Below are 27,365 nucleotides of genomic sequence, written 5' to 3'. Positions count from 1 at the left end.
CAAAGTTGATGGTAATTCTGATAACCGCCCTACAATTGTGGTGAGAAGAATAACATCTCAGAATGCTATTCTGAGATGCGGGTTGGTGCTGTTTTTGTGTCACGAGGGGGACCCACACAATATTGGGCAGGTGTTTTTAATGTACATTTGTTGTAGGAATGTGTATTATAGTCATTTATAATAATATTTAGTTTTTTCCATCTCTATTTAATCATCAGTAGCAGCAGTAAACATGGTCATGGACTCCGCTGGGGTTTTGCACAATTGGAGTTTGCCATTAGTCATGTTAATTGCTCCTGTGGTTCTACTTCTCTCTCTCCATTTCGATCTCTCCCTCTCTCCATAGGGTGTTAGAAATGGCAGACACTCACAGGTTACCTTTTATGAGGCTCTGCAGAACCAGATTTATGAGAATGATAAAAGCTGTGCAGTGCAATAATGACACAGGCACCCGTGCTTATCTAGACTGCTGCCACATTGAAGAGCTTTGAGAGTGATCTAATGCTTCTGGCTTCATATAGATTGGTAGTTTTTGGTCATGTACAGAGGTAATCCATGCTTGTAAAACCTGTCTCTCAGCTTGCGATATCATCATACATACACATTGTAAAGTAAGAGAGCAAAGAGCTGATGGAGCAGGGGAGATAGGATATAGGAGAAGCGGCCACTGTTGTCATTAATGGCCTGACAGAAGTGAAGATTGATGCTGCTTTGTGTAGTGTAATGGTCCAGTAGACCACCAAAGATACAAACAGATAATAAATCTACAACTATCTGCTTGGTATAACAATTTTAAGTGTGTGTGTGTCTCACATTTATCAGATTCATGTTCCACACCTCTGAACATATTCCAGGATAATTTCTGGTTGTGGTGGACCGATGTGAGTTTTTTCAATGGCCGATACCATATTCGAAATCATTACCATTTATAAGATGATGGTAGTGATGTTTCAAATACATACAATGTGTTGCAACTAGAATTAGCACGTTAGCCTAACTCAGACCAACACTTATATCTCAAATAATATAAATATTCACACTGCGTAGTGTGATGGTAATGCATTTAACGTAGATTTGTAAGGTGCTGTCTTTACATAAGTTTCGCTAGTTGCCACATTCACCTTTAATTACAATAAATTTGACGTGGGGAATCCGTGACCGTTGAGTGCATGAAGTGTCCAACATACCACATTCTGTTTTTTCAATTCAAGAAGTATATCATCTTGAAGGTCATAGTACACTTCTTTTCGTTGCGTTTTCAGTGTGAACACACTACTTGAGCTATACAATGGTGTAGTGCTTAGTGAAGAAGTATGTGATTTGGAACACAGCTAATCACTACTTTCTGGATGCTTTTATGCTATTATATGTTTTTTAGTAACACTTTACAATAATGTTCCAACAGTTGTATTTTTGTAAACTAACATTAACAATTAATAAATGCTGTTAAAATGTATTGTGTATAGTTCATGATACCTAATGCATTAACTAATGTTAACAAATGGAACCTTACTGTAAAGTGTTACGTATTAATTTTTTTTCACTTCTTAATGTTCTTGATTATTATGGAGGACAAATCCTGCAAAAATAATTTAAAAAAATACATAAATAAATAAATGTAATAATAAGAAAATAAATAAAGGAATAAATGTCTTGATATGTCAAAATAATTTCAAATATCAAATATAATTTATTTTTAATGAAAGTTATTCCTGAATGTATTTTTGTAGACTTTTTTCTTTTATTTATTATTTTAAAAAATATATATATATTCTTTAAAACTTTTTTAATTCTTTAATTTTTTTATTATTATTTATTTCTGCATTCATATATTTTAATATTTATTTATTCCCACCTGTATTTATTTCCATATTTAAATATTCCCACATGTATTTATTTTTATATTTATTCTTACATTTCTGTCTCTTGTATGATAATTATGTGGGCGGGTCCTGCTTACCAAATTGTTTTCTGTTGTTATGATTGTTCGTTGTAAAAGATATGCTTCATTTCCCTGATCGTTTATGTATGTATGTATATATAAGTTCTGCTATAAAAAAAAAAATCTATAGCTGACGCTTCACATATATCTAGAGAGTTGCGCAACTTAACGAATGAAGTCGATAACCACACATCAAATGACTATGTTTTATTTAGAGTAGAGGTCCTTATTAATGGTTTAGGAGAGCTGTAGGTCAGTATGAATGTCGAAGCACATCCTGGATTGTTAGACTCTCTGCAAAACGTTTCCCTGCATATTCAAAATCTGTGCGAGTCTAAGGGTGCTAAGGTGGGACATCCATCTGCTTCCGATAAGTACTATTGAGCTCTTAACCAATGATGCTCTGGAGCTACGCAAGGACCACCTCCCTCATTTCCATGTTGCACACAGAAAAGTAAAAATACATATATGTATAAATAAATAAATATTTATGGGAATATATAAATATGGAAATAAATATATGTGGGAATAAATAAATATAAAAAATAAATTAACACATAAATAAAAAAATAAAAAACAATGCAAAATAAATGAATAAATAAAAAAAAAGTTAAAAATAAATATAGAAAATAAGAAAGGAATAAAGTCATACAATAATACATTCAGGAATAATTGTAATTAAAAACTAATTATATTTGTTTTATCAAGACATTTATTATTTTATTTATTTTTTATTACATTTATTTATTTATTTATTTATTATTTTGCAGGTTTGGGCCTCCATAGATTATGATTACATTACATTGAATTTTTTTAAAGAACATTGTGCACCACATTTTGCTTCTACACCATGTGTTCTGTCAGTCATGTATCATTTGAGTGTCACAAGGGTTCCACAGCAATTTGTTCTGTGTAATTTCTCTTGTTCTCCTCTGCTGACGGCAGTGTTTCTCTGTCCACAACTGGAGGGGAGAAGAACAAGTAAGGGGCCCCTTGTTGCCATGCTGAGAGAGACAGATTGGGTTAGTGCCACTGTCATTTCTTTCCCCTGTGGTATCCCCCAGCAACACCCCAACTAGACCCATCAGATCAACCCCGAAGAATGGCGTCAATCTTGTGTCTGCTGGCAATAAATGATTGTGTGTGAGGATGAAACCTTGCCAAAAAGCAGTTATAATCCTTTTTTAAAAACCCTTTCAGAGCACTTCAATCCACATCTAGTTCCAAGGTCCAGATTGGCGCATGTTGTTTAGCTGAACAGTTTTCAGTTCAGACTCTGTCAGATAGTGAGTGTGTTAGGGCCAAGTTCAAGAATCTCTTGTACATGTTTTCAAATGGAAAATTTGTAAGATTTGTAAAAGAAGATTTCAAAAGATCTGTGCGTCTCTATTGATCGTCATTCTCTGTTGTACATTATAATGCCCTTGAAAGTACCAAGCGTATTTCAAGTTTGAAAAAGATTGAACAAAAGCAAATAATTTGTTCATTTTTCCTCATACACACAAAAAAGATTTTAACTTGGTGGGCACACTTTGCCTCTTGTTCTGTCTCACTCATAAGTCTTCCCACCCCTCTCTCTGTACCATAATTTGCAGAGGGATTCATATGCTAATAGAGTTCAGGAGATGAGATGGTTCTCACGTTCAACTCGAAACTCAGGCTTTTGTGCCCTTAAAGCACAAGCTGCAGAACAGAAGCTAGAAGTGAAATTAAAATCTGCTGAATGCCCTGGTGGGACCGAGAGGAGAGTGAAGGGGAAAGCAGAGGCGGGCCGGCAGCTGCTGATATTGGATAAAGGTGAGATGCCCACTGTAGCGTTCCATGTCCTCTTAGGGGACTAGCTAAATGAGGCATGGCTGTGTGTTTCTTTAATCTTACTGCAGGGCTGTTCCTGGTCTACTGGTCACTGCCTTTCTATTAATGACTATTTGGCAGATGGCCCCCCCCCCTTTGCATTCCCCTGCATTTCTATGGTATTTTTTAAACACTCTGGAACTCTGAAGCTGCCTTTAAACTCCTCAAACCACTTATGATACAAGTCGGAGTCAGACATTCTGCTCAGACTCTTTAGTTGAGAGCACATAACCCCATTTGCCCTCAGTGACTTTCTTGAAAGCACAAGCTTTTATTGCTGCTTAGACCTGTTTGCAGTCACTATGCAAAGGGTTACTATCAGGTTTTGAAATCACTGTGGCAACGACAAATATTCTGTGCTCGGTGATGCAGAGCATGCACACAATTGGGCCTTCAAATTATTATTTTTTCTTTAGCTTTAGATTTGCCTTACAAAAACACAGGACCATGCTTAAAATATCATACCCTGCAATTATAAGCAATCTAGAGGAAATGTGTGATAATTTAAAAAAGTTTATTATTCCTGTCACCTGTAGCTCAAATAGACAAAATATATGTAGCAGTTGAGTACCGAGTCTCCTTTTAGCAGGCCTGAGACAGATTTAAAGGGATAGTTCTCAAAAATAAATAAAAAATAAGACATATTTGTCCTCATTTATTCACCCTTATATTTTTCTTATATCAGACTTTATTTCTTCCATGGAACACAAAAAAATTGGCCAAAAGTTAATGTTGACTGAGGCTGTCAATCCCTAAATTATGTCAAACATCTCCTTTTGTAAGTAAAAGGTATGAAACAAAAAAAACGTCATGGTTACTATTGTAACCTCCGTTCCCTGATGGAGGGAATGATATGTTGTGTCGAATGTAGTGACACAAGGAGTCTTTCTTGAGAGCCTTGGGTACCTCTGAACTTGAGAAAGGCCAATGAGAAATTGGCAAACAGAATTTGCATGTCCTGCCCCAGGACATATTGGTATAAAGGGAAGCGGGCGTGCGTCTGTCAGTCAGGTTTTTGCACTGTGGAGCTGAGAATAAGGTATGGCTGTTTACAGTGGTAGGTCTAGTGTCGTGGCAAGGGGGACACAACGTCTTGTTCCCTACATCAAGGATCTGAGGTTACAACAGTACCATGACATTCCCCTTCTGTCCCTCAACGTTGTGTCGAACGTAGTGACACAATGGGTCCCATTTAAAAACGCCATGCACTAGGCCGTGTTACATGAACTGCTGACACAGGTGCAAGCAAGCTACTGCATACTAGAAGCAACAGTATCGGCCGCAAGTAACCCTCCCCAACGCCCCCAGAAAAATATACAGACCTTAGGTTCCCAGCACCCCTAAGGGAGGAATAGGCGATATGACTATCATGGGAGCAAGCCGGCCAGCAGCGGCCTATTCTTTCTCTATGTTTCTCGTGATAGAACATAAAGCGGTTTATGAAATGCTATGGGTAAGGCGATATTTTCTGTTCCTATTCTTTCAGGGGGAAAAGACCCTGCGGAGACCACATCCTGCCCAGACTGGGGGAGGTAACATGTGGCCAATACGTCACATGGGTTGTCAAGCCACACGTGGAAGTGGTGGGGTGGTAGCTCCTACCTGATGAGGGAGGAGCTCTACAAACACAGCAACCAGGGGCAAAGGGACTGCCCAAGGGAGATGCGGGTCCGCCGACAGGGAGACCGTACCGTGGAAAATACATCACAGGGAGTTGCCTTAAGAGGGAATTAGGCCTGTGGAGCCCTACCCCTGTACAGAGCACTTGAGGCTCGTTGTGGGAATCCTCCACTGAATTCGCAGGCCAGAAGGCTAGGGAGGAAGAACATCCAGGAAGCGAGAGATTAGTGGCTAACCTGGGAGAGATCACTTTGGTGACATATGATGAGAGCGGACGGCGCCCTGGCGATTTGTCTACGCTACCGTCGCGGTGCTGTCTGAGTGGCTCAAAAGGGGGTCTCTGAAGCCCAAGAGGACCACTGAGAGATCCCAGGAGGGGAACAGGCTTTGCCGGGGAGGATTCAGCCTCTGGGTGCCTCTAAGGAACCTGACAATGACAGGGGCGGCTGTGGCTCAGTTGGTAGAGTGGGTCGGCCACTAATCGCAGGATTGGTGGTTTGAATACCGGTCCACATGACTCCACATGCCGAAGTGTCCTTGGGCAAGACACTGAACCCCAAGTTGCTCCCAATGGCAGGCTAGCGCCTGGTGTATGAATGCTTTGTTTCACTTTGAATACCATTAAGGTTAAAAAGGTGCTATATGTGCAGGTGTACATTTACCATTTGATAATCAAGTTGTGCTTACCCAAGGACTTGGGAAAGAAGGTCCTTCCTCAGGGGAATTTGTCAGGGAGGTGCTGTCGCGAGGAGCGTGAGATCCAAGAACCAAATCCAAGTGGGCCAGTAAGGAGCCACTAAAGGTGACTTGTTCCTCATCCTCCCTGACCTTGCACAAGTGCAAGAAGGCTCACTGGGGGAAATGCGTACTTGCGCAGCCCCCAGGGCCAACTGTGTGCTAGCGTGTCTGTCCCAAGAGGGGCCTCTGTTAGGGAGTACCAGTGCTGGCAGTCGGAATTGTCTTTGGAGGCAAAGAGATCTACTTGTGCCATGCCGAACCAGCCCCAAATCAGCTGGACCATCTGGGGGTGGAGCTTCCACTCTCTGCTGAGTGAGACCTGTCACAATAGCGTGTCCACTGTCGTGTTGAGGTTGCCCAGGATATGAATGGCGTGCAATGGCTGTGTGCCCGTTGGACACGGCACCCCAACTCAGTTGAGAGGCGTATGGGGTGACCTTCGTGAAGATGCGAGGGGATAGGGACCGGCCGAAGAGGAGTACCTTGTACTGATACGCCTGGCCGTCGAACACGGACCTTAGGAAGGGTCGGTGTCGAGGCAAAATGGAGACCTGGAAGTACGCGCCCTTCAGGTCTACCGCCATGAACCAATCTTGAGGCCAAACGCAGGTAAGAATCTGTTCCTGCGTGAGCATTTTGAACGCGAGTTTGGCAAATTTAATCGCGTAGCCGAGTCGGATGGTCCTGGACAGCCAACGCGATGGGTTGGATACCGAAAGCCATGCATCCAAGCTCTAGGTGAGGGGCACTAGTGGGTCAATCGTTTTTGATATACCGGGTGGGGCTTCGCAGCGGGGGAGGAGCAGGTAATAATGCGTCGGGAGGCCCCGATGCTGAGGTGCTGAGAAAAGACTCAAAGCACTTACCTCCCTCCAGGCACCCGGCAGCAGGCGGGTTAGAGACAACTTCCATCTGCCTCTATACCGCCAAAAACTGATGGGCAAAGTCGTCGATGGTGTTGCCAAAGAGGCCGAGCTGGGAGACGGGGGCGTTGAGAATGCGGGCCATGTCAACATTATGCATCTCGACCATGTTCAGCCAGAGGTGGCGTTCCTGGAACATGAGGGGGGCCACCGCCCACCCGAGAACCCGCGCTGTGACCTTCGTGGGTCTGAGAGCGAGGTCGGTGGCAGAGCGCAGTTCCTGCAGCACGTCGGGTTTGGGACTACCCAGGTGCAGTTCTTTGAGTGCCTTGGCTTGTAGGAGAGCCATGGCATGCAGGGCGGAGGCAGCCTGACTAGTGGCACTGTAGACTTTCGAGGTCATTGACGACATCATCCTACAGGCCTTGGAGGTGAGTACCAGGCGATCCTGCCAGGTGGTGGCATTCTTGGGGCACAGGTGGATCGCAACCGCTCTGACCCCCTGGGGGACCTCCGTGTACCCGTGGGCCGCCCCACCATTTAGTGAGAGCAGAAGAGCAAGGAGGTCAGTTCCGGGTAGTAAAAGGTGCCCTCCATGACCTCGTCAGCTCATCATGCACTTCCGGGAAGAAAGGTACCGGGGGGCGTGGCTGGGAGCGGGTTTGAAAAATACTTATCTTTTAGAGGTATACACTCTTTTAACAGAAGCGCTGTCAAAGTTCCCAGGGGCGTGGACTGCACAGCTTGCAGAGATGGAGAAAGCCGCTGGCAACGCGCCTTAGATCCAGCAGCAATGCTCTGCTTATAGAGGTGAGTGGAACAGTAGTGAGACTCAGCTTACTGCTGCACAATCGCTCGGCAAAAACTGACTGACAGACACACGCCTGCTTCCCTTTATACCCGTATGTCTGGGGGTGGGACATGCAAATTCTGTCTGCCAATTTCTCATTGGCCTTTTCTCAAGTTCAGAGGTATGCGAGGCTCTCAAGAAAGACCCTGTAAAGGGATCAATGGAAAGAAGGAGGCGAGAACCGGCTTTTCAATATAAATAATAGTTTTAATGATAAACTTAAAAGACAACATAAACACACATATGATGGACATGTCCATAAACGATCTCTCTCCCGCACGATCCTCTGCAGTCGACCTTTATCCCTCAGAGGCTTGATTAGCCTAATACGGGACCGGGTGTGTAGGATCACGACCCGGCCACATCCTCCGCCCTGCCACATTCCTCCCTCGTTCTCTCAGGCTAGGGAGCCCCCAATATGACGTACACCCCCCCTTTTTCCCTGGTGGAGGGCGTGCACCAAGGGGAGGGTGTCTGCCGGCAGGTTATCCCCGTCTACCTGTACGAGGGAGGGGACAAGGGGAGGGAAAAAGAAATAATTAAACTGGGGGGGTACTTCCTGTAACAGTGTAGTACCCACAAAAAAACACTGTAGGGGACTCACGACCCCCGGCGGTCAGAACGCCCATCCGCATTCTCGGCAACTCGTGAGGACACTCCTCCGCCCCTGGCAGCGGCCCTACCGCTCCAGGCAGTCGGGGAACACTTCCCTCCTCCCCTCGCGGACAGCGGTCTTGCTCTGACCCCTCCGCCTTTCAGGGGATGGCAGGGCTCTCCTCCGCCCCTGGCAGCGGCTCCATCGCTCCAGTTGGTCGGGGAGTCCAGTCCCCACTCGCCTCGCGGACGGCGGCCGTTCACTGCGTCTGGGCGGTCGGTCTACTCCCTCCCCGGTGGATGGCAGTGGCGCTCCCCTGGGTGGACGGCAGTGTCAAGGACTCCGCGACGAACATCCCTCCACCTTCCCAGGTTTCGGCACCAGTGTAAAGACCCTCACGGGAAGGAGGACACAGGAAACGAGGTTATGGAATAAAGGTAAGGCTTTAATTGCCGTTTTTCTCTTTTACAGTTTACCACATTTAACCAACAGTACACAAGCGCATTGGGTTGGCTTGTTGGGTTCTCTCTCCCGACTGGAGGCTCTGTGCCTGCTTTTATGCCGCTCTCCTCGTGCTCACTGGAATTAGAGACAGGTGTTAGGCATAATTTAGCTCAGGTGTAAGCGCCCTTACCGCTTTCCTCTCCCGGACGGGCGCTTGACCACGCCCCCGCTGCCACAGACCCCTTGTGTCACTACATTCGACACAACGTCGACTGAGTGAAAGAAGGGTAACTAGTTTCGGGTTAATTAACCCTTTAACCCTTGTGCATCCTTGTGGACATTTTTGGCTTTTTCAGTTTTGTTTTTTGATAACTTTGTCTGTGTTAATGCTAACTGCATAAAATTTTATTGGAATTTTAATATTTCACCCTATTTTTTTGCACTAGTTACACAAAATACTCCCTCTTAGCGTCGTTTTGGACAAAAATGGCACATTGAAACCCATTAAAACTGCGATTTTTAATCCCAGTGCCATTTAACTATAAAATTATGCAATCTTGTTTAACATGCTTTCATTATGTTGGCAAGGCTTCAAAATTTACATTTTAAATATTTTTTACCAGATCGTGCCATTTTTTCAGGTTTGGCATATCATCAGCTTTTGTTGTTGTTTTCTGCTGTTTTTGGCTTATGCATATTATAGAGCCAATTAGATACATTATGCATATATAATTGTGTGAGTGTGTTGGTATGGATTTCAGAGTGTGGTTTGTATGTGTCTGAGGCTCTAATAATAAAAATAAAAATAATTCTGTTTAGCATTTATTAAATTGAAAATAATTATAATTATTATATTTTTTATAAAAAACAACAGTGGCATTATGTAAACAAACCGGCGTTTAAAGTGTTACAATTCTGAAAATAAATGAATGTTTGGTAATTATGATTAGAACTGATGCTGGTTAAAATATAAGTCAGTGAAAGTAGAAAAAATATTATTCTATAATATTTTTATGACACTTTTTGACATGGCCATTTTTGTCCATTATGGACCTAAGTGGTAGCTTTTTTAAAATCTGATACTGCATAAAAAATATGAAAGCATGAATGAATGATGTTGTTAATCATTGACATATTCGAGGCTCTAATAATCAAAGAAAAAAATTCTGCTTAGCATCTATTAAATTGAAAATAATTACTATTTTTCATTTTTCCTAAAAAACAACAGTGGCATTATGTAAACAAACCAGCGTTTAAAGGGTTAAAATTCTAAAAATGAATGAATGTTTGGTCATTATGATTAGAGCTGATGCTGGTTAAAAAAATTATGTCAGTGAAAGTGGAAAAAAATATAAATCTATAATATTTTTATGACAGTTTTTGGACATGGCCATTTTTGTCCATAATGAACCTATGTGTAACTTTTTTTAATTGATGCACAAGGGTTAAGGAATAGTTTAACGTGAATCGAATTTAGCATGAAACCCACTTTGTTGTTGCTTATTTTCAGTATTGTGCATTAATGTTCTTTTGATTTCCCTGCTGGAATAATTTTCGTGTCTTTCCTCGTCTTTCCGTCATCTGTACTGCCGGTCTGTGTTTTTGTAAAGGCTTCAAAAAAATAGAAGAGAATAAAAATGCTCTCCAGACACGGGAATGCTCAACCACAGAATACAAGATTTAATGCTGTTTATGCTTGTTAATCATCACCTTCCAGACCCTGGAATGCAGTTGCGTGCTCACATATCAGCCCAAAGTCTAAGAGGATACTGCAGCTTCCTGATGTTCTAAATTATGTAACATTGGGTGGGTCAGAGATACGATGATTGACTTATCCCAGTCAATGGTGTATGTCTGAAGATTTTTTAGAGGCTATCACCTACTTTGTATTGATTTCTAATTCTTATTGATTGTTTTCAAACTAGGGATGTGCAAAAATACTAATTTCATAATCAACTAGTCGACTATTTTGTGTTAAGGATTATAATGTATAATTATATAAATCTTTATGTTCACATGACCCCGATCAGACGGCTTTAAGAGGGATATATGGATGCAAAGTGCAGCACTTCAACATGGTGACTAACGGATTTCAGCAAATATCTAAAAAATTAAAAATATTTTAAGCTAAATAACTATAACATCAAATTGCACAAACTATCAAAGTAAGATAAAGAAAGAAATAAGAAAAGCTCCAATAAAAAGCACAAAACAAAAAGGCTTATGCGCATCGTAAATGCTAAATAACAGGCTTCAATGTATCCGGAGTGCTTCAGGTCAATCCTTCCTGTGGTTTCATAAGGGCAGAACTGCTAGATTATATTGCGGGTACACATCTAGTTCAAAACATCAAGCAGTTTAAACATTTTTTTAATGCAACTATTTATTTAAGCAGTGTTAGACAGAATCAGTAGACCTTAATCTCTCCACATTACCTAAAAAATATGGGAATATTGCTCACAGCAGAGGATTTTACGTCCGACAGTGATTGTCTTGAAATGTATTGTTGATGCAGCAATTTGCAGTAACAACAGCTTATAAGACTAATCTAAAGCATTAAAGAGACCAAACTTCTTGCATAGGGTTTTATTGTAGTGACTGTTATTTAAAGTAAATTCAGAAAGTATTCAGACCCCTTCATTTTTTAATTTTTTTATGTTGAAGCCTTATTCTAAAATGCTTTAGAATATTATTTTTTTCACAGCAATCTACATTCCATACCCCATTATGACAGAAAAAAACAGAGATTTTTGATAACTTTGCACATTTATAAAAAATAAAAAACTGAAATATCACAGTGACATAAGTATTCAGACCCTTTGCTATGACACTTGAAATTTAGCTCAGGTAAATCCCATTTCTCTGGATCATCTTTGAGGTGTTTCTACACTTTGATTGGAGTCCACCTGTGAAAAATTTAATTGATTGGACATGATTTGGAAAAGCACACACCTGTCTATAAAAGATCTCACAGATGAAAATGCATATCAGAGCAAAAACCAAGCCATGAGGTCAACAAAACTGCCTGCAGAGCCCAGAGACAGGAATGTGTCGAGGCACTGATCTGGGGAAGTCTACAGAATCTTTCTTGCTGCATTGAAGGTTCCCAAGAGCAAAGTGGCCTCCATAGTTCTTAAACAACCAGGACTCTTCCTAGAGCTGGCCGCCCAGCCACACTGAGTAATTGGGGGAGAAGGGCCTTGGTAAGAGAGATGACCAGGAACCTGATGGTCACTCTTGTTGAGCTCCAGAGATCATGTGTGAAGTTGGGAGGAACTTACAGAAGGACAACCATTACTGCAACACTCCACCAATTTTTTGCAAAAAAAAGCACCTAAAGGACTCTGATGAAATGAAGATTGAACTGTTTGGCCTCAGTTCCAAGCGTCATGTCTGGAGGAAACTAGGCACTGCTCATCACCTGCGCATTACCATCCCAACGGTGAAGCATGGTAGTGGTAGTATCATGCTGTGGGGGTGTTTTTCAGCGGAAGGGACTGGGGGACTGCTCAGGGTTGAAGGAAAGCTGAATTCAGCAAAATACAGAGATATCCTTAATGAAAACCTGGTCCAAAGCACTCAGGACCTCAGACTGGGCTGAAGGTTCAGCATCCAAAAGGAATATTACCCTAAGCACACAGCCAAGACAATGCAAGTGTGGCTTAGGAACTGAATTTCCTTGAGTGGCCCAGCCAGAACCCGAACTTGAACCCAATCAAACATCTCTGGAGAGGCCTGTAAATGGCTCTCCACCAAAGGCCCCTATCCAACCTGACAGAGCTTGAAAGAATCAAATCCAGGTGTGCAATGTGGTGGTGGTTTTGTAGTGGTCTAAGCACCATAACTGGTAATCAGAAGGTTGCTGGTTCGAGCCCCACAGCCACCACCATTGTGTCCTTGAGCAAGGCACTTAACTCCAGGTTGCTCCAGGGGGATTGTCCCTGTAATAAGTAAGTCGCTTTGGATAAAAGCGTCTGCCAAATGCATAAATGTAAAATGTAAATGTAAATGCAATGTTTGTTGAATCATACCCAAGAAGACTTGAGGCTGTAATCACTAAAAGTTAAGGGTCTGAATACGTACGTATGTGAATTTCAGTTTTTACTTTTTAAGTAATTTGCAAAGTTATCAAAAATTATGGAGTATGGAGGATAGATTGATGTGAAAAAATACATATTTTAAAGCATTTTAGCATAAGGCTGCAACATGATAATATGATAATAAAAAAAATGAAGGGGTCTGAAAACTCTGTATGCACTGTACTTTTAAGCATGCCAAGTTATCATCATGCAAAAACGCTTTCTAAGGAGTTGTATCTCTCATTTAATTTGAGAATTGCATCTCCCATTAAAACCTCCACCACTAAAAACATTAGTGTTTGTTGTCAACCTCACTAATTGACTAGTCGGTTGTTTGACGGTTGTTCAGATGCTTGTAAACTTTTAGAAGTTATGTCATCTAGTTTGCTGCAATGGGATGCAGTATCCCAATGACCTCTTCTGTTTTGTCCGATATGGAACAGCTGTTTCAAACTTATTATTCAAAAATATTACTTAAAAATCACTCGTAAGGTCGTAATGTCTCAAAAGACACGAAACACTTGGACAGACAGGCCAGGACACAGCAGTTTCACTGCATCCTCTGGAGAAATTTGGAAACAGTTACATAACAGATAGCTGTGCCTCTGTGGAGGAGAAAGGATACATATTGTTTGATGGACAAATGAGCTGGAGCCCAGCCCTGCTCCATGTGATCTGTTAATTTAATTTGCCAGGCCACCGCAAGAGGAGTCGCAGGGTGCATGACTCTCCGGTCCTAATAACTTTTAGGCAGGATGACTAGGGCTGATGGAGGGAGATTTATTTATTATTTTTTCCCCTAAAAGCTGACCATGCTCCAATCATCACAGATCTTGTTTGTTTTGTCACAGGGTGTGATGGCTGAATGTGTCTCAGAGGGAGTTGAGGAATGACTGCAGTTTTCCCTGTGGTCGGGCCCCCACAGCTGCTCTGAACACCACAGCCTGGCAAAACTCGCCCTCAACACACCCTTGCAGGCCTGCAGCAACACCCTGTTCTTTCTTTTTTTGTAAACATGCATACGAAACAAAGCTTAGGGATTGTAAAGTATTTTTGGTATGTTCGTACCTTTATAGTTCAGCTCCTCAGTGATATACTTAATCAGTGTTGTGTATTATTGTGTAATATGTTACAAGTAATCTGCATTACATAATCAGTTACTTTTTTGGAAGTGAAGAGTACAGTAACTTTTTCATAGTGTTGATTTTTCAAAGAAATAATACTTTTCTTTCTTTTTTGGGGTGGCATTTATTTTAGTGGTTTAAGAGAAACGTGGTGTGTGGACAGGAAAGTTGGGGTGAGAGTTGAAATCTGACAGGGCCATGACCCAAGTCAAACTCGAACCTGGGTCCCTGTGAACTAACAGCTCTTCCTAAGCATATTTCCTGAGCATGTGCACAGCTCACTGCACCACAGCTTTGACATAACACTACTTTTCTATTTATTTCATTTATTTACTGACTAGTGCATTGAAAACCTTAAAAAAAAAACCTGTGGAAGAAATAACGTAAAAGTAGCATTACTTTCCATAATCAAAAAGTGAAAATGTAATTTTAGGTACTTCTTTCTTTAGAAGTAACACAATGATGTTACTTTTAAAAGTAATGTTCCCCAACACTGCTCATATACTCTAGATCTAGTTCCTGTATAGTAAGAGACCACTGCAGTATTTGTCCTGACTTTTCTCCCTCTGCTAATCAACATACACACAATGTTCTCAATGTGTTGGCCGTATTAGTGTGGTGGTGCAATGCTGCCATGTATTTATTATCTTTTCACTCAATAATGTCGTAAAAAAAAAGTTCCCTATCTGTCACTCAGTCGACGTTGTGTCGATATAGTGACACTAGGGGTCACTCTTGGGAGCCTGAGACACCTTCTGTTCTTTTATAAAAGGCCAATTGGAATTGGCGAGTGGTATTTGCATGCAACATATGGGTATAAAAGAGGGGCATGCATGCATACCGCTCATTCAGATTTTCCCTTCGGAGCCAAGCTGTAGCTATTTCATTGAGAGATAAGTGAGCTGAATTCCCTCGGCTTCCATTCACCTCTCACCTCTTCCACTCCCCTCGCTGCACGGGTGCACTTCAGAGATCGCCCCTGGGCGCTTTGGCAGATCTACTAAGGAAATATTCTAAAAGAGTATTTTCCACCTAAAAGACTATATTCTAAAAGAGTGGCACACATTGGTACGTCTTTTTTAAGATGCCTTTCCGATTGTGTGTTATTCCTTTATGCGGTCGATATCTCTCGCCTTCAGATGGCCACGATCACTGTCTTTCGTGCCTGGTTGCTGCCCATGCTGAGACATCATCTCAGGCTAGAGTGGAACCCTCCACTCTCCCCTGAACCCTCACGGCTCGACGATTGGTTTCTGGGGGACAGCTCACAGACATGCCCCTCCCCAGTTCCTCTCTTCCCGGAAGTGCATGAGGAGCTGACAAGATTGTGGACTGCACCTTTTACTGCCCGGTCCTGATCTTTCGGCTCCCACGCCCTCACTACCCTCGATGGTGGGGCGGCCAAGGGCTACCCGGCGATGCCCCCAGTGGATAAGGCGCTTGCGGTGCACCTATGCCCGCAGAGCGCCGCCACCTGGTGCAGGCATCCGAAGCTCCCGTCTAGCACCTGTAGGTTTACGTCGTCCCTGGTGGCCAAAGCCTATGGTGCCTCTGGACAAGCTGCCTCCGCCTTGCACACCATAGCTCTCCTGTAATTCCACCAAGCCAAGGCGCTGAAAGAGCTGCACGAGGGTAGTTACGCCCCGGGATTGATGCAGGAACTGCGCTCTGCGACCGACCTCACCCTCCGGGCAACAAAGGTCATGGCACGGTCTCTCAGATGGACGATGTTCACCTTGTTGGTCCAGGAGCGCCAAATTTGGCTCAACCTGGTCGAGATGAGAGAGGCCGACAAGGCATGGTTCCTTAACGCCAACATTTCCCAGGCTGGCCTATTTGGCGACACCATTGAGGACTTTGCCCAGCAGTTCTCTGCAGTGAAGCAGCAGACGGAGACCATCCTGCCCAGAAAGCGGCATGGCTCAAGACTCTGCACCCCGTCTGCTCATTGCCAAGGTCATCCCCCTGCGGCAGCTGCACCGACTCCGCTGCGGACCCCCGCAGGAAGCAGACGCCACCCGTCTTACGGCTGGCCACCAAGAAGAAGGCTTCAAAGCACCCCGGAGGCGGGTGACCCAGGGACCAGGAGACCCGCTATTCCGGAGCTGGTGAACTGACCACTCCATCCCCCGGTGGAGGGCCAGTAGGAGAAACTTTTTCATTTTATTTCGCTGCATGCTCTGGTAGCTGCGGTATCCAAAAGTTTAACAAAAGAGCGGTTTCCTTATTCCCTGGGTCACATAACCGGTGTGTACGCCCGTCATTATGACCACCCTCCACCATTCCTTTTTGGCAGGTTCAAGCCCCGGCGGCAGTTTCCCTGCGGACCAAGCTGTGGCACAAACATGCTCAACCCCGGGCAGTTTAGATGTACCGTGGGGACAGAACACTTCCTCCCCCCTCCTCGGCCAATCCGCTGGTGAATATCTGGAGTCAGGTAAGTGCTTCGATGTCTTTCGACTCAGCACGGCCACAGGGCCCAAGCCCCGTCAATGTGGCCTCTCTGGCTCCACCCTGCCGTGAGGTTGTGGCCAATCTTGGACCTACAAGTACTGAACCAGGCTTTATACAGTCTCCTGTTCAAGATGCTGTCGCAAAGTATTCTAGCAAGCGTCCGACATCAAGATAGACCTGAAGGACGCATACTTCCATGTCTCTATTCTACCTCGACACAGACCCTGTCTGTGGTTTGCATTCGAGGGTCGGGCATACCAGTACAAAGTCCTCCCTTTCAGCCTGTCCTTGTCCCCTCGCGTTGTCACGAAGAGCGCAGAGGCTGCCCTTGCCCCGCTAAGGGAAGTGGGTATTCGCATTCTCAACTACCTCGATGACTGGTTAATCATAGCTCACTCGCGAGACGTGTTGTGTGCGCACAGGGACCTGGTACCCCCAGAGATGCGCAGTACGCTCTGTGCTTTCCTTTCTGCAGGAAAGGTTGGAGGGACGGCTGTCCCCCTCCACCTTGAAGGTGTACATAGCTGCTATAGCTACACACCATGACACAGTGGGTGGTAAGTCCTCAGGAAAGCACAACCTGATCATCAGGTTCCTGAGAGGCGCCAGGAGGTTGAACCTCTCCAGTCTGCACATCGTTCCCTTTTGGGACCTATCTGTAGTCCGGCAAAGCCTACGAGGGGCTCCCTTTGAGCCCTTAGAGTCATCAGAGCTTAAGACTCTTTGAAGACTGCTCTCCTGACGGCACTCAACTCCATCAAGAAGGTAGGGGACATGCAAGGGTTTTCTGTCAGCGAAGTTCGGTCCGAGCTACTCTCACATGATCCTGAGACCCCGACCAGGCTACGTGCCCAAGGTTCCCACGACCCCATTCAGGGATCAGGTGGTGAACTTGCAAGCGCTGCCCCAGGACGAGGCAGACCCAGCCTTATGTTCCTGTGTCCACTGCACGCTTTATGCATCTATTTGGACCGCACGCAGTGCTTCAGAGCCTCTGAGCAGCTCCTTGTCTGCTTTGGTGGATAGCGGAAATGAAGCGCTGTCTCCAAGCAGAGGATCGCCCACTGGATCATTGACGCCATAGCTATCACTTACAAAGCTCAGCATATGCCACCCCCGGCAGGGCTACAAGCCCATTCTACTAGGAGTGTGGCAGCCTCCTGGGCTCTGACCAGTGGCGCCTCTCTAACAGACATTTGCAGAGAAGCAGGCTGGGCTACACCCAACACCTTTGCGAGGTTCTATAATCTCTGTGTTGTGCCGGTTTCATCCCGTGTCTTAGCAGGAACGAACAGGTAAGTCCAGGTCAGCCGGCAGGGTATATCTCTTGCACATAGCACCTTTTACCTCCCTTGAGCTGAAGACGTGCGTTGTTGATTCCCAGTAGCGTTCACAAATGTGTTCCCTGGTTGACTACCTCCTAGCCCTGTGGCAGGCGTGTTTGCGGAGAAACTCACTGCCGGATCAGTACATGTGCTTGTGGAGCGGAGGGGGGCGGGGCCGGAATATCGCGCGCCCGGTCCCCAATCGGCCTGATGAGGTGCGCGAGGGATAAAGGCGGCCGGTGACGATGGTTCGAGAGAGAGAGAATTACGGGCATGTCGTCATGTGTGTGTTTATGTTTGTGCTTTTGGTTTGAGTTTAATTAAATTATCATTTATGTTGACAAGCCGGTTCTCGCCTCCTCCTTGCCCATCCTGAACTGTGTTACAGTGCTATACTGTATCCTGTACCTGTACTGGGATAGGTGCTCCGCATGTGCTGGTTCCCCGTAGGTAATCCCTTGCGATGCATATCTCCGCTGAAACGTTTCCCTGTTGGAAAACTGCATCTTCCTTGGGCAAAGGCCCCTCTGCCTCAGTCATCATGTTTTAGAGCCTCCTCCCCCATTGGGTAGGACCTACCATGGGACTTCTCCACATGACATACTTCCGACTAGATTTGGCAAGACCATGTGATGTTTCTCCACTCAAAATACCCCCCAACAAGACGTTGTGTCCCTCCTGCCACAATGCTGAAATGGCCGGGACCTTATTCTCAGCTCCTCAGCACAAAACCTGAATGAGTGGTATGCATGCCTCTCCTTTATACCCATATGTTCGGGGAGTGGCATACAAATACCATTGGCCTTATATAAAAGCTCAGAGGCTCCCAAGAGTGACCCCTAGTGTCACTACATCGACACAACTTCTCGTTCCCTCCATCAGGGAACGGAGATTACAGATGTAACCAGGACAATATTATGTCATAAACATTTGATCTTTTCTTGTAATAATGAGATATTATGTCATAAAAACAACATGTTTTGTCATAATAACAAAATAATGTCATAAAACGACTTTTCTCATAATAACGAGATATTATGTCATTAAAATTAGATAAATTCTCCTGATAACGAGATACTATGTCATAAAAATGTGATATTTTCTTGTAATAATGAAATATTATGTCATAAAAACATCTTTTCTCGTAATAACGAGATAGTATGTAAAAAAACCCATCTCAGTTGCATATGTAACCTCCCTAAAGCCCGTTTCACACATACTCCGTTTGCAGTGTGTATGCGGTGCGTATTTTTTTCCGTACCCATGTTAACAGGTTAGAGCTTTTACACTGCACACAGATGCAGTCCGTCGATCCGTTCCAGTTACAGTATACAGCAGTGCAGCGAGGTTTACGGACCGAGTCTATTTTTGCTGTGCTGCACCGCACTGAATTAAAGTGGCAGCGCATTGTTCACATTAAAATAGACATAGATTGTCAAGAAACTGTAATAATTTCATCATATACGCATAATTACAGTTAATGTGTTCTACAGTTACTAAATTACAGGGTCAAGAAAAACAAAAAAGTATGATTATAGTCCCAAATGTTGCAAAATGCCATCATATATGATTTTTTTACCCTAAAAAAGAGTGAACCCAAATGCGTCTCATTCTTCTCCTTATTAGCAACAGATATAGCGCGATAACTTTTCTTCTGTCAACAACTCGAACTACATGTAAAACAAAGAATCAAAATTATTAAAATTTATTTTCATACTGTTTCAATGTCTTAAACCATGTCAAAATTAACGTTTGGATTTAAAATAAAAATTCCTTACACATTTTTGATTTTGTGGCACACAGAAACTGCGGATCAGTAGCGCACTGCAAACGCAGCATATGTGAAAGCACTATAGCGCGTGCTGCTCCTGTACCGTATAGGTACCGCATATGCACCGCATATGCACTGTACACGGAGTATGTGTGAAACGGGCATAAGTTTCCCAGAGATGAAGGGAATGAGACATTGCGTAGTTACGCATATGGACTGCCTTCATACACAACCTATTTGATTCTCTCCACAATAACTCTAATATTCTAATATTGGCAATGTTGTTTGAGCCCCACCTATTTTGATGTGAAACTGACCAATAAACCACACCATTCGTCCATGCCCATTAGGAGGCCATGCCTCTAGTTGAGTGTGCTTTAATACCAATTGGGCAAGTCTGACCCTGCGACTCATAAGCCAGGGTAATTGCATCGACAATCCAGTGAGAAAGTCTTTGCTTGGAGATGGACATTCCTTTTGTGCATCCTCCATTGCATATAAAGAGCTGATCAGACAATCTGAACTGGTAACTATGCTCAATATATGCTTGTAGCACCCGCACAGGGCATAACAAATGCAATGATTGTTCCTCATCTGAATTAAATGGAGGCTGGAAGAGGGCCTGAAGGTGAACCACCTGCGCTTTGAAGGGTGTGGTCAAGACCTTGGGTACATAGCCTTTCCTGGGTTTGACAGTGGCCAAAACTCCAGACATGAATTGTCGACTGATAGTGCATGCAGGTCATCTATCCGTTTTTCTGAGGCCAGAGCCAGCAGTAGTGCTGTCTTATTGTTGAGTCCAAAGGATGAAAGGGTGGCCCTGCGAGAGCTTTTAGAACTAAAGTTAAGTCCCATGTCGGGATTGTAGCTGGCCAAGGTGGGTTTCATCAGCTTGCTCCTTTAAGGAACTTTTTATTATTAAATCATGCTTGCCTATAGAGGTGCCGGTTTTATGTGTGTGATATGCAGATGTAGTTGCCAAATACACTTTGAGCATTGACAGGGTGAGTCCTTCGTCTAATCATTCTTGAATAAATATTTGAATTTCATGCATGGGGCAGTTTACTTGGTCCTTGCTATGTGAGAGACACTGGGACACTGAGTGAACACCTTCCATTTTAGTGCGTAGAGGTGTGTTGTGTACGCTGCTCTGACTTGTAAAATGGTGTTCATGAAAGAACGCATAATTTCTGGTACGTGTAGTGCAGCCCTCTGTTGCGTCAGTCTCAACATTGGTGGTGAATGAATTCCACCTTGGCAGTTTATATATGCCACAACTGTCATGTTGTCTGAGCAGACCAGGACATGGCAGTTTGCTATTTCCAACTAAAAAGCCTTTAAGGCTAGAATTACAGCCGATAGCTTTAGGCGGTTGATATGCCACGCCCTCCTCGTACATGTCCAGGTGCCGAAAGTCAGGCGTCCATCGCACACCGCCCCCCAACCTGTGTTGGCAGCATCCGTAGTCACCACTTTCCGCCTGACAACCTCGCTGGTAAAACGCAGGAGTTGCCCATGGTACTAAAGCAGCCATACAGCGGCAGGATATAGTGATGCACATGCGGCATTGTCGCCAAGCAGGTCGTGGCACACGGTGCTTCAGCCAGCACTGACGAGGTCTCATGTGTAAGAGACCTATTGGGATGATGGCTGATGCTGCCGCCATAAATCCCAATGCTTTCTGAAACAGCTTCAGAGGAAGTGTTCTCCCCAGTTTGAAACTGTAGAATGGCCTGAACATGCATGCTCGTGAGGTGCGTACGCCCGCTCGCACTTTTCTTGCAATAACAAAATATTTGGCCATAATAACGACATCTTTTCTCATAATAATGAGATGTTATGTCATAAAATGACATCTTTCCTCTTAATAACGGATATTATGTTATAAAAATTACATCTTTTCTCGTAATAACGAGATATTATGTCATAAAAATGACATCTTTTCTCATAATAACGAGATATTATGTCATAACAATGACATCTTTTCTCGTAATAACGAGATATGTCATAAAAACGACATCTTTTCTCATAATAACAAGATTTTATGTCATAAAAACATCATGGTTACTGTTGTAACCTCCATTCCCCGAGGGAAGGAACGAGACATTGTGTCGAATGAAGTGACACAAGGGGTCTTCCTGGGATGCCAAACGTACCTCTGAATCTGAGAAAAGGCCAATGTCAAGTAGGCAGACAGAATTTGCATGCCCCGCCCCGGACATACGGGTATAAAGGGAAGCGGGGCAGCGAGTGCCAGTCAGGATTTTGCACTGAGGAGCCGAAAATAAGGTATGGCCGTTTACAGTGGTAGGTCTAGTGCTGTGGCAGCAGGGACACAACGTTTCATTCCTTCCCTCAGGGAACGGAGGTTACAACAGTAACCATGACATTCCCCTTCTGTCACTCACTCAACGTTGTGTCAAATGAAGTGACACAAGGGGTTCCATATAAAAACGGCACGCACTGACTGTGTTACGTGAACTGTCAAGACAGGTGCAAGCAGGCTACTGCGTGCTAGAGGCAACTGTGTTGGCTGCACGTAGCCCTCCCTAACGCCCCCAAAGAGATGTCACATACAGACCTTAGGTTCCCCGCACCCCTGAGGAGGGGAACAGATGCTACATGACTATCATGAGAGCAAGCCTGGCAGCCACGGCCTTCTCTCTCACTATGTCTCTCACATAGGACGTGAAGCGGCTGGGGCTATCTTAACGCTATGAAATGCGTCAGGGAAGGGGGTCTTTCCCGGTCCTATACTTTCAGGGGGAAACCTGAAACATCCTGCCCAGTCTAGAGGGAGGTTACATGTGGCAAATACACCATGAGGGTTGTGAAGCCGTACGTGGGAAATGGCACGGTGGTAGGTCCAGCCTAATGAGGGGGGACTCTACAAGCATGGAGACCGGGGCAGCGGGGCTGGCCAAGGGAAACGCGAGACCGCCGACAGGGGGACCGTACCGCGGGAAATACATCACGGGGAGTTTGCCTGAAAAGGGAACTAAGCCCGTGGAGCCCGAACCCAGTACAGAGCACCTGTGACTCGTAGTGGGTCTGGATGTGAATTGCTCCGCTGAATTTGCAGGCCAGAAGGCTAGGGAGGAGAACATCCAGGCAGCGACGCTTATTTCTAACCTGGGATAGAAGGCGCACTGGATCAATTTGGTGAAGGGCGCTGTGTGCAAGCCGAACACCCGGTCAGTTGTGCCGCTTTCCCAAATTCTACGGGCTCGGACCCGACAAAACACGAGCCGCACTCATGCCTGCTCGGATGGAAGCGAGTCAGCGTGTCGGGGGGCGGGTGGTTCTAAGCCCGTCGTTATCCCCATATTGCCTTTATCGCAAGCCGGGTAGTCCTCAATCCCGTGGGAAGAAGGAGCGATGCGGGGGGCGGCTGAAATGGCATTCACCTTGAGGAAGGAGAACCGCGACCGCAACGCTGCCGTGGTCGTGTTATGGAGTACATGAGCCATCCACGAACGTCGCGTCAGTGTGATCGCTGACCAGGCACACGAGGCAGCGTCTGTGGCCGTCGGTCTTGAAGAGAAATCGACCGCATCCAGGAGCAACACAGATGCGGAAAGGCACTTGAAAAAGACGCGTCCTGAAAAGGACGTTCAACGCCGCTGTGTATTCAAACTCATTTAGAGAAATCAAAACACTTTTAGGAGGAGAACACTCTTTTAACAGTGAAAATCGCTGTCGAACCGCCCAGGGGCGTAGACTGCACAGCGTGCAGAGAGAGAGGACGCCAGCTGGAAACGCGCCATAGATCCGAAAGGTGAGTGAAATAGTGGTGAACTTCAGCTTGCTTTGGACAGACGTTCGGCTCAAAAGAAAAATTCTGACTGGCACTTGCTTCCCTGCTTCCCTTTATACCCGTATGTCCGGGGCGGGGCATGCAAATTCTGTCTGCCAACTTGGCATTAGCCTTTTCTCAGGTTCAGAGGTACGTTTGCCATCCCAGGAAGACCCCTTGTGTCACTTCATTCGACACAATGTCGAGTGAGTGACAGAAGGGGAATGACATCTTTTCTCATAATAATGAGATATTATGTCATAAAACGACATCTTTTCTCATAATAATGAGATATTATGTCATAAAAACGAGATCTTGTATTAATGAGATATTATGTCATAAAAACGAGATCTTTTCTTGTATTAATGAGATATTATGTCATAAAAATTATGTCTTTTCTCGTAATAATGAGATATTATGTAATAAAAACATCTGTCATTTTAGCAAGATGTTTTGAGCATCTGATAATAATCTTAGGCTACTGTGGCAGCGGGGGCGTGGTCAAGCACCCGTCCGGGAGAGGAGAGCGGTAAGGGCACTTATACCTGAGTTAAATTATGCCTAACACCTGTCTCTAATTCCAGTGAGCATGAGGAGAGCGGCATAAAAGCAGACATAGAGCCTCCAGTTGGGAGAACCCGACAAGCCAGTGTGCTTGTGTTCTATTTTTATTTTTTTTTAATTCCCGGGTTTCGGCACCAGTGTAACTACCCTCACGGGAAGGATGACAGGAAACGAGGCTCCAACTAAAAGGTAAGGCTTTAATTGCCGTCTTTCTCCCGACACTTTACAAAGATACACTATAATATAATATAATATAATACAATACAATAGAATAGAACACAAGCACACTGGGTTGGCTTGTCGGGTTCTCCCGACTTGAGGCTCTGTGTCTGCTTTTATGCCGCTCTCCTCGTGCTCACTGGAATTAGAGACAGGTGTTAGGCATAATTTAGCTCAGGTGTAAGTGTAACGAATGCAGGAGGAGGCAGACGAGGAGTGAGGATCTACATGCGAGCTTTATTTAACAACGGTGAAAACGAATAAGACAGGAACAAAGGAAACGTCCACGATGGGAAAATGAAACCAAAAACATGAAAACATACAAGGGTACACGAAATGAGTCAGCAGGGTAAAACATAGGCATCCAGGCATCTACAAACACCAACAATCGATAGGGGAATGGAGAAACAGCAGGGTTTAAATACACAGGAGTTTGTGACGGTGACACGAAACACGGGGCAGACAACAGGGGATCGTGACAGTAAGTGCCCTTACCGCTTTCCTCTCCCGGACGGGCGCTTGACCATGCCCCCGCTGCCACAGCTACGTATCACTTTCTATGTCCCTGTTCTCCTTTGCTTAAAGTACAGTGTAGGCTACTTAGCAGTAAATTAATCCTATACGTAATTTCTTTTATTTAGTAAAAATTTTTTGTCAGCATAAATTTTAAATAAGTTTCAAAAAATTAAGCTGGACAGGGTCTGTTTCTGAACCGTGTCTGCAGTCCAAGATGTTTTGAAGTTCGCAAAAAGGACGTCAATATAAAATTCATTTTATTTTATATTGAATTTAATATAATTAATCAAATTACAGTAATATTCGAAAATAAATTAAGTGTAACCCTTTAGAGTTTTGCCAAACATTTATACATAAACCTATGTAAGGCTAAAACAAATTGGTCTTAAAATAGCTATGATAGTGTAAAATTGTAAAAGTGAAAATGTATGAATTTCATCTGCCACTTATCAGACAGAGCATGTATCAAATGATAGCAGATGATATATATTGAAAGAGTTCATGAGAGGTTGTTCATCGTTCGTGCACTTGTCTAACATCAATTATTCTTCAAAACACTAATATATTTAAGCAATATCACTCGAGCAAGAGTGCGATATGGTCCTATATCAACGCTGCTTTGATTCGACCTCAGGCATTCACAGCAGTGTTGATTTAGGACCATATAGCACAATTGTGAGTGTGATATTGCTTATATACAACAGTTCAGTGAACAAGTAAATTTTAAACATTTGGGAAAATCTGAGTACGGAGAAAAAAAAATGCATTTGTGCATGGAACTACTTAACTACATGACGGATCAGAATCTGCTGTTACTGGTTCAAACCAAATGATGCGTCCAAGCCTCTCAAAAACATCACTTCAGAACTTTATCACATCTTTGGCTGTTTCTAACATGTAATTGGAGAAACAAGGATGTGTGTGTGTGTGTGTGTGTGTGTGTGTGTGTGTGTGTGTGTGTGTGTGTGTGTGTGTGTGTGTGTGTGTGTGTGTGTGTGTGTTTGTGAGAAAGAGAATGTGTGCGATCACCTTTTGATAATGCTGTATTCTGTTAGTCAGCTTTCTGAAGATAATATCATTTTGGTGAAATGCATCCTATTTTCTCAGTGGAAAAATAGCCATCCAAGCGGGGGTATTCCTCTATATTTCATGGTAGCTGGAGTCTTACACTATAGAAACTGCAATCTCCTCCGACATTTTGTCCTCTCCAATGTGGAAAGTCCGGTAAGAGGTAAGCACCTTGAGTTTGCGTAATTAATCAGCCTGTTGTGTCTCTCAGCTGTGATGACTCTCAGCTAAAGTTGTTAGTTTTAAGCCGTTTAAAGCTATGTCCTAGCTTTAGTAGTGTAGTAGTAAAACCAGCGAGCACAGAAGTGCTGTTGTATTTAAACACTGACTCACTTCACCTCACCTAACTGGTTTATATAACACACAAAAATGGTCTTTTGCCACCAACTGCTGGCTAAAATATGTAATGTCACAAAATTAAATGTAAAGAAACAGATGGCTCTTAACACATCTGCACTGCTCTTACACTTTAGTTTAGAACCTCACAAACACAAGTGGAGTGATACACACAGTGAAGCATCTGAGTGCTGGTGGTGGGACACCATCAGTACTCATGGAATGTACAAAAATGTACACTTAAAAACTGATGTCATAAGAGCCCAGTTACAGAATCATCCTGAAATCTCATTACACAGAAAAGGCCACATTAGAATTAGAGCCAAATCTTACCTCTTGGAGCTGTGATTTTAATCTTGAAAAATCAGTTTGTCTTTGTGTTAAAGAAGGCATTGCATGATGAAACTATTATTTTTTTCACTGTGCGGAGTGAAGAAAGTGTTTCACTTTGAAGAGTTTGATGCTGCTGCAGTGATTGAGTGACAGTCTGTGAGAGCATCTCAATGCACGTAGCTGTGAACTTCCGCTCTTGTAACAGTCCCATTCAGTAATCTCTCAATCTCCCAAGTAAAAGTAAAAAACATTCATTAGAAATTTACTTGAGTGAGAGAAATAAGTACCTACTTTTAACCCTACTCTAAAAGGACATTTTTAGTTAAAAAGTTACTCAAGTAAATGTAATGGAGTTAATGTAACGTGTTACTACCCACCTCTGGAAAGATAGATAGATAGATAGATAGATAGATAGATAGATAGATAGATAGATAGATAGATAGATTTTATAGCAACTGTCAGTTTTTAAGTGTAATTATCGTAATTATTTTGGTTATTACGAGAAAACTTAATTTCATTATTACGATAAAAAAAAGGCATTTTTATGACATAATTATGTCATTAGTAATGGGAAAAGATGTCGTTTCTATCACATAACTTTGTTATTACGAAAAAAGATTTACATGGCAGCATTGTGCCACCGTATATTAGGACAGTATTAGATAGAAAAAGAGTTGTCTAGGAGAGAGGAGTGCAATAGAAAGGCAACTATTAGTCTTATTTCAAGGGGAAAAAATGTCTTAACGCTCATACTATTGCTATTTTGACAGGTAATTATTTTAGACAATAGTGCTGGGACCCTCCTCTGCCAAAATTCTCTCTCTCTCTCTCTCTCTCTCTCTCTCTCTGGGCATTTCTGCCAAATGACTTTCTG

This window comes from Xyrauchen texanus, chromosome 36 (assembly GCF_025860055.1).
Source record: "Xyrauchen texanus isolate HMW12.3.18 chromosome 36, RBS_HiC_50CHRs, whole genome shotgun sequence".
Classification (NCBI taxonomy): domain Eukaryota; kingdom Metazoa; phylum Chordata; class Actinopteri; order Cypriniformes; family Catostomidae; genus Xyrauchen; species Xyrauchen texanus.
This window is presented reverse-complemented; position numbering follows the sequence as displayed.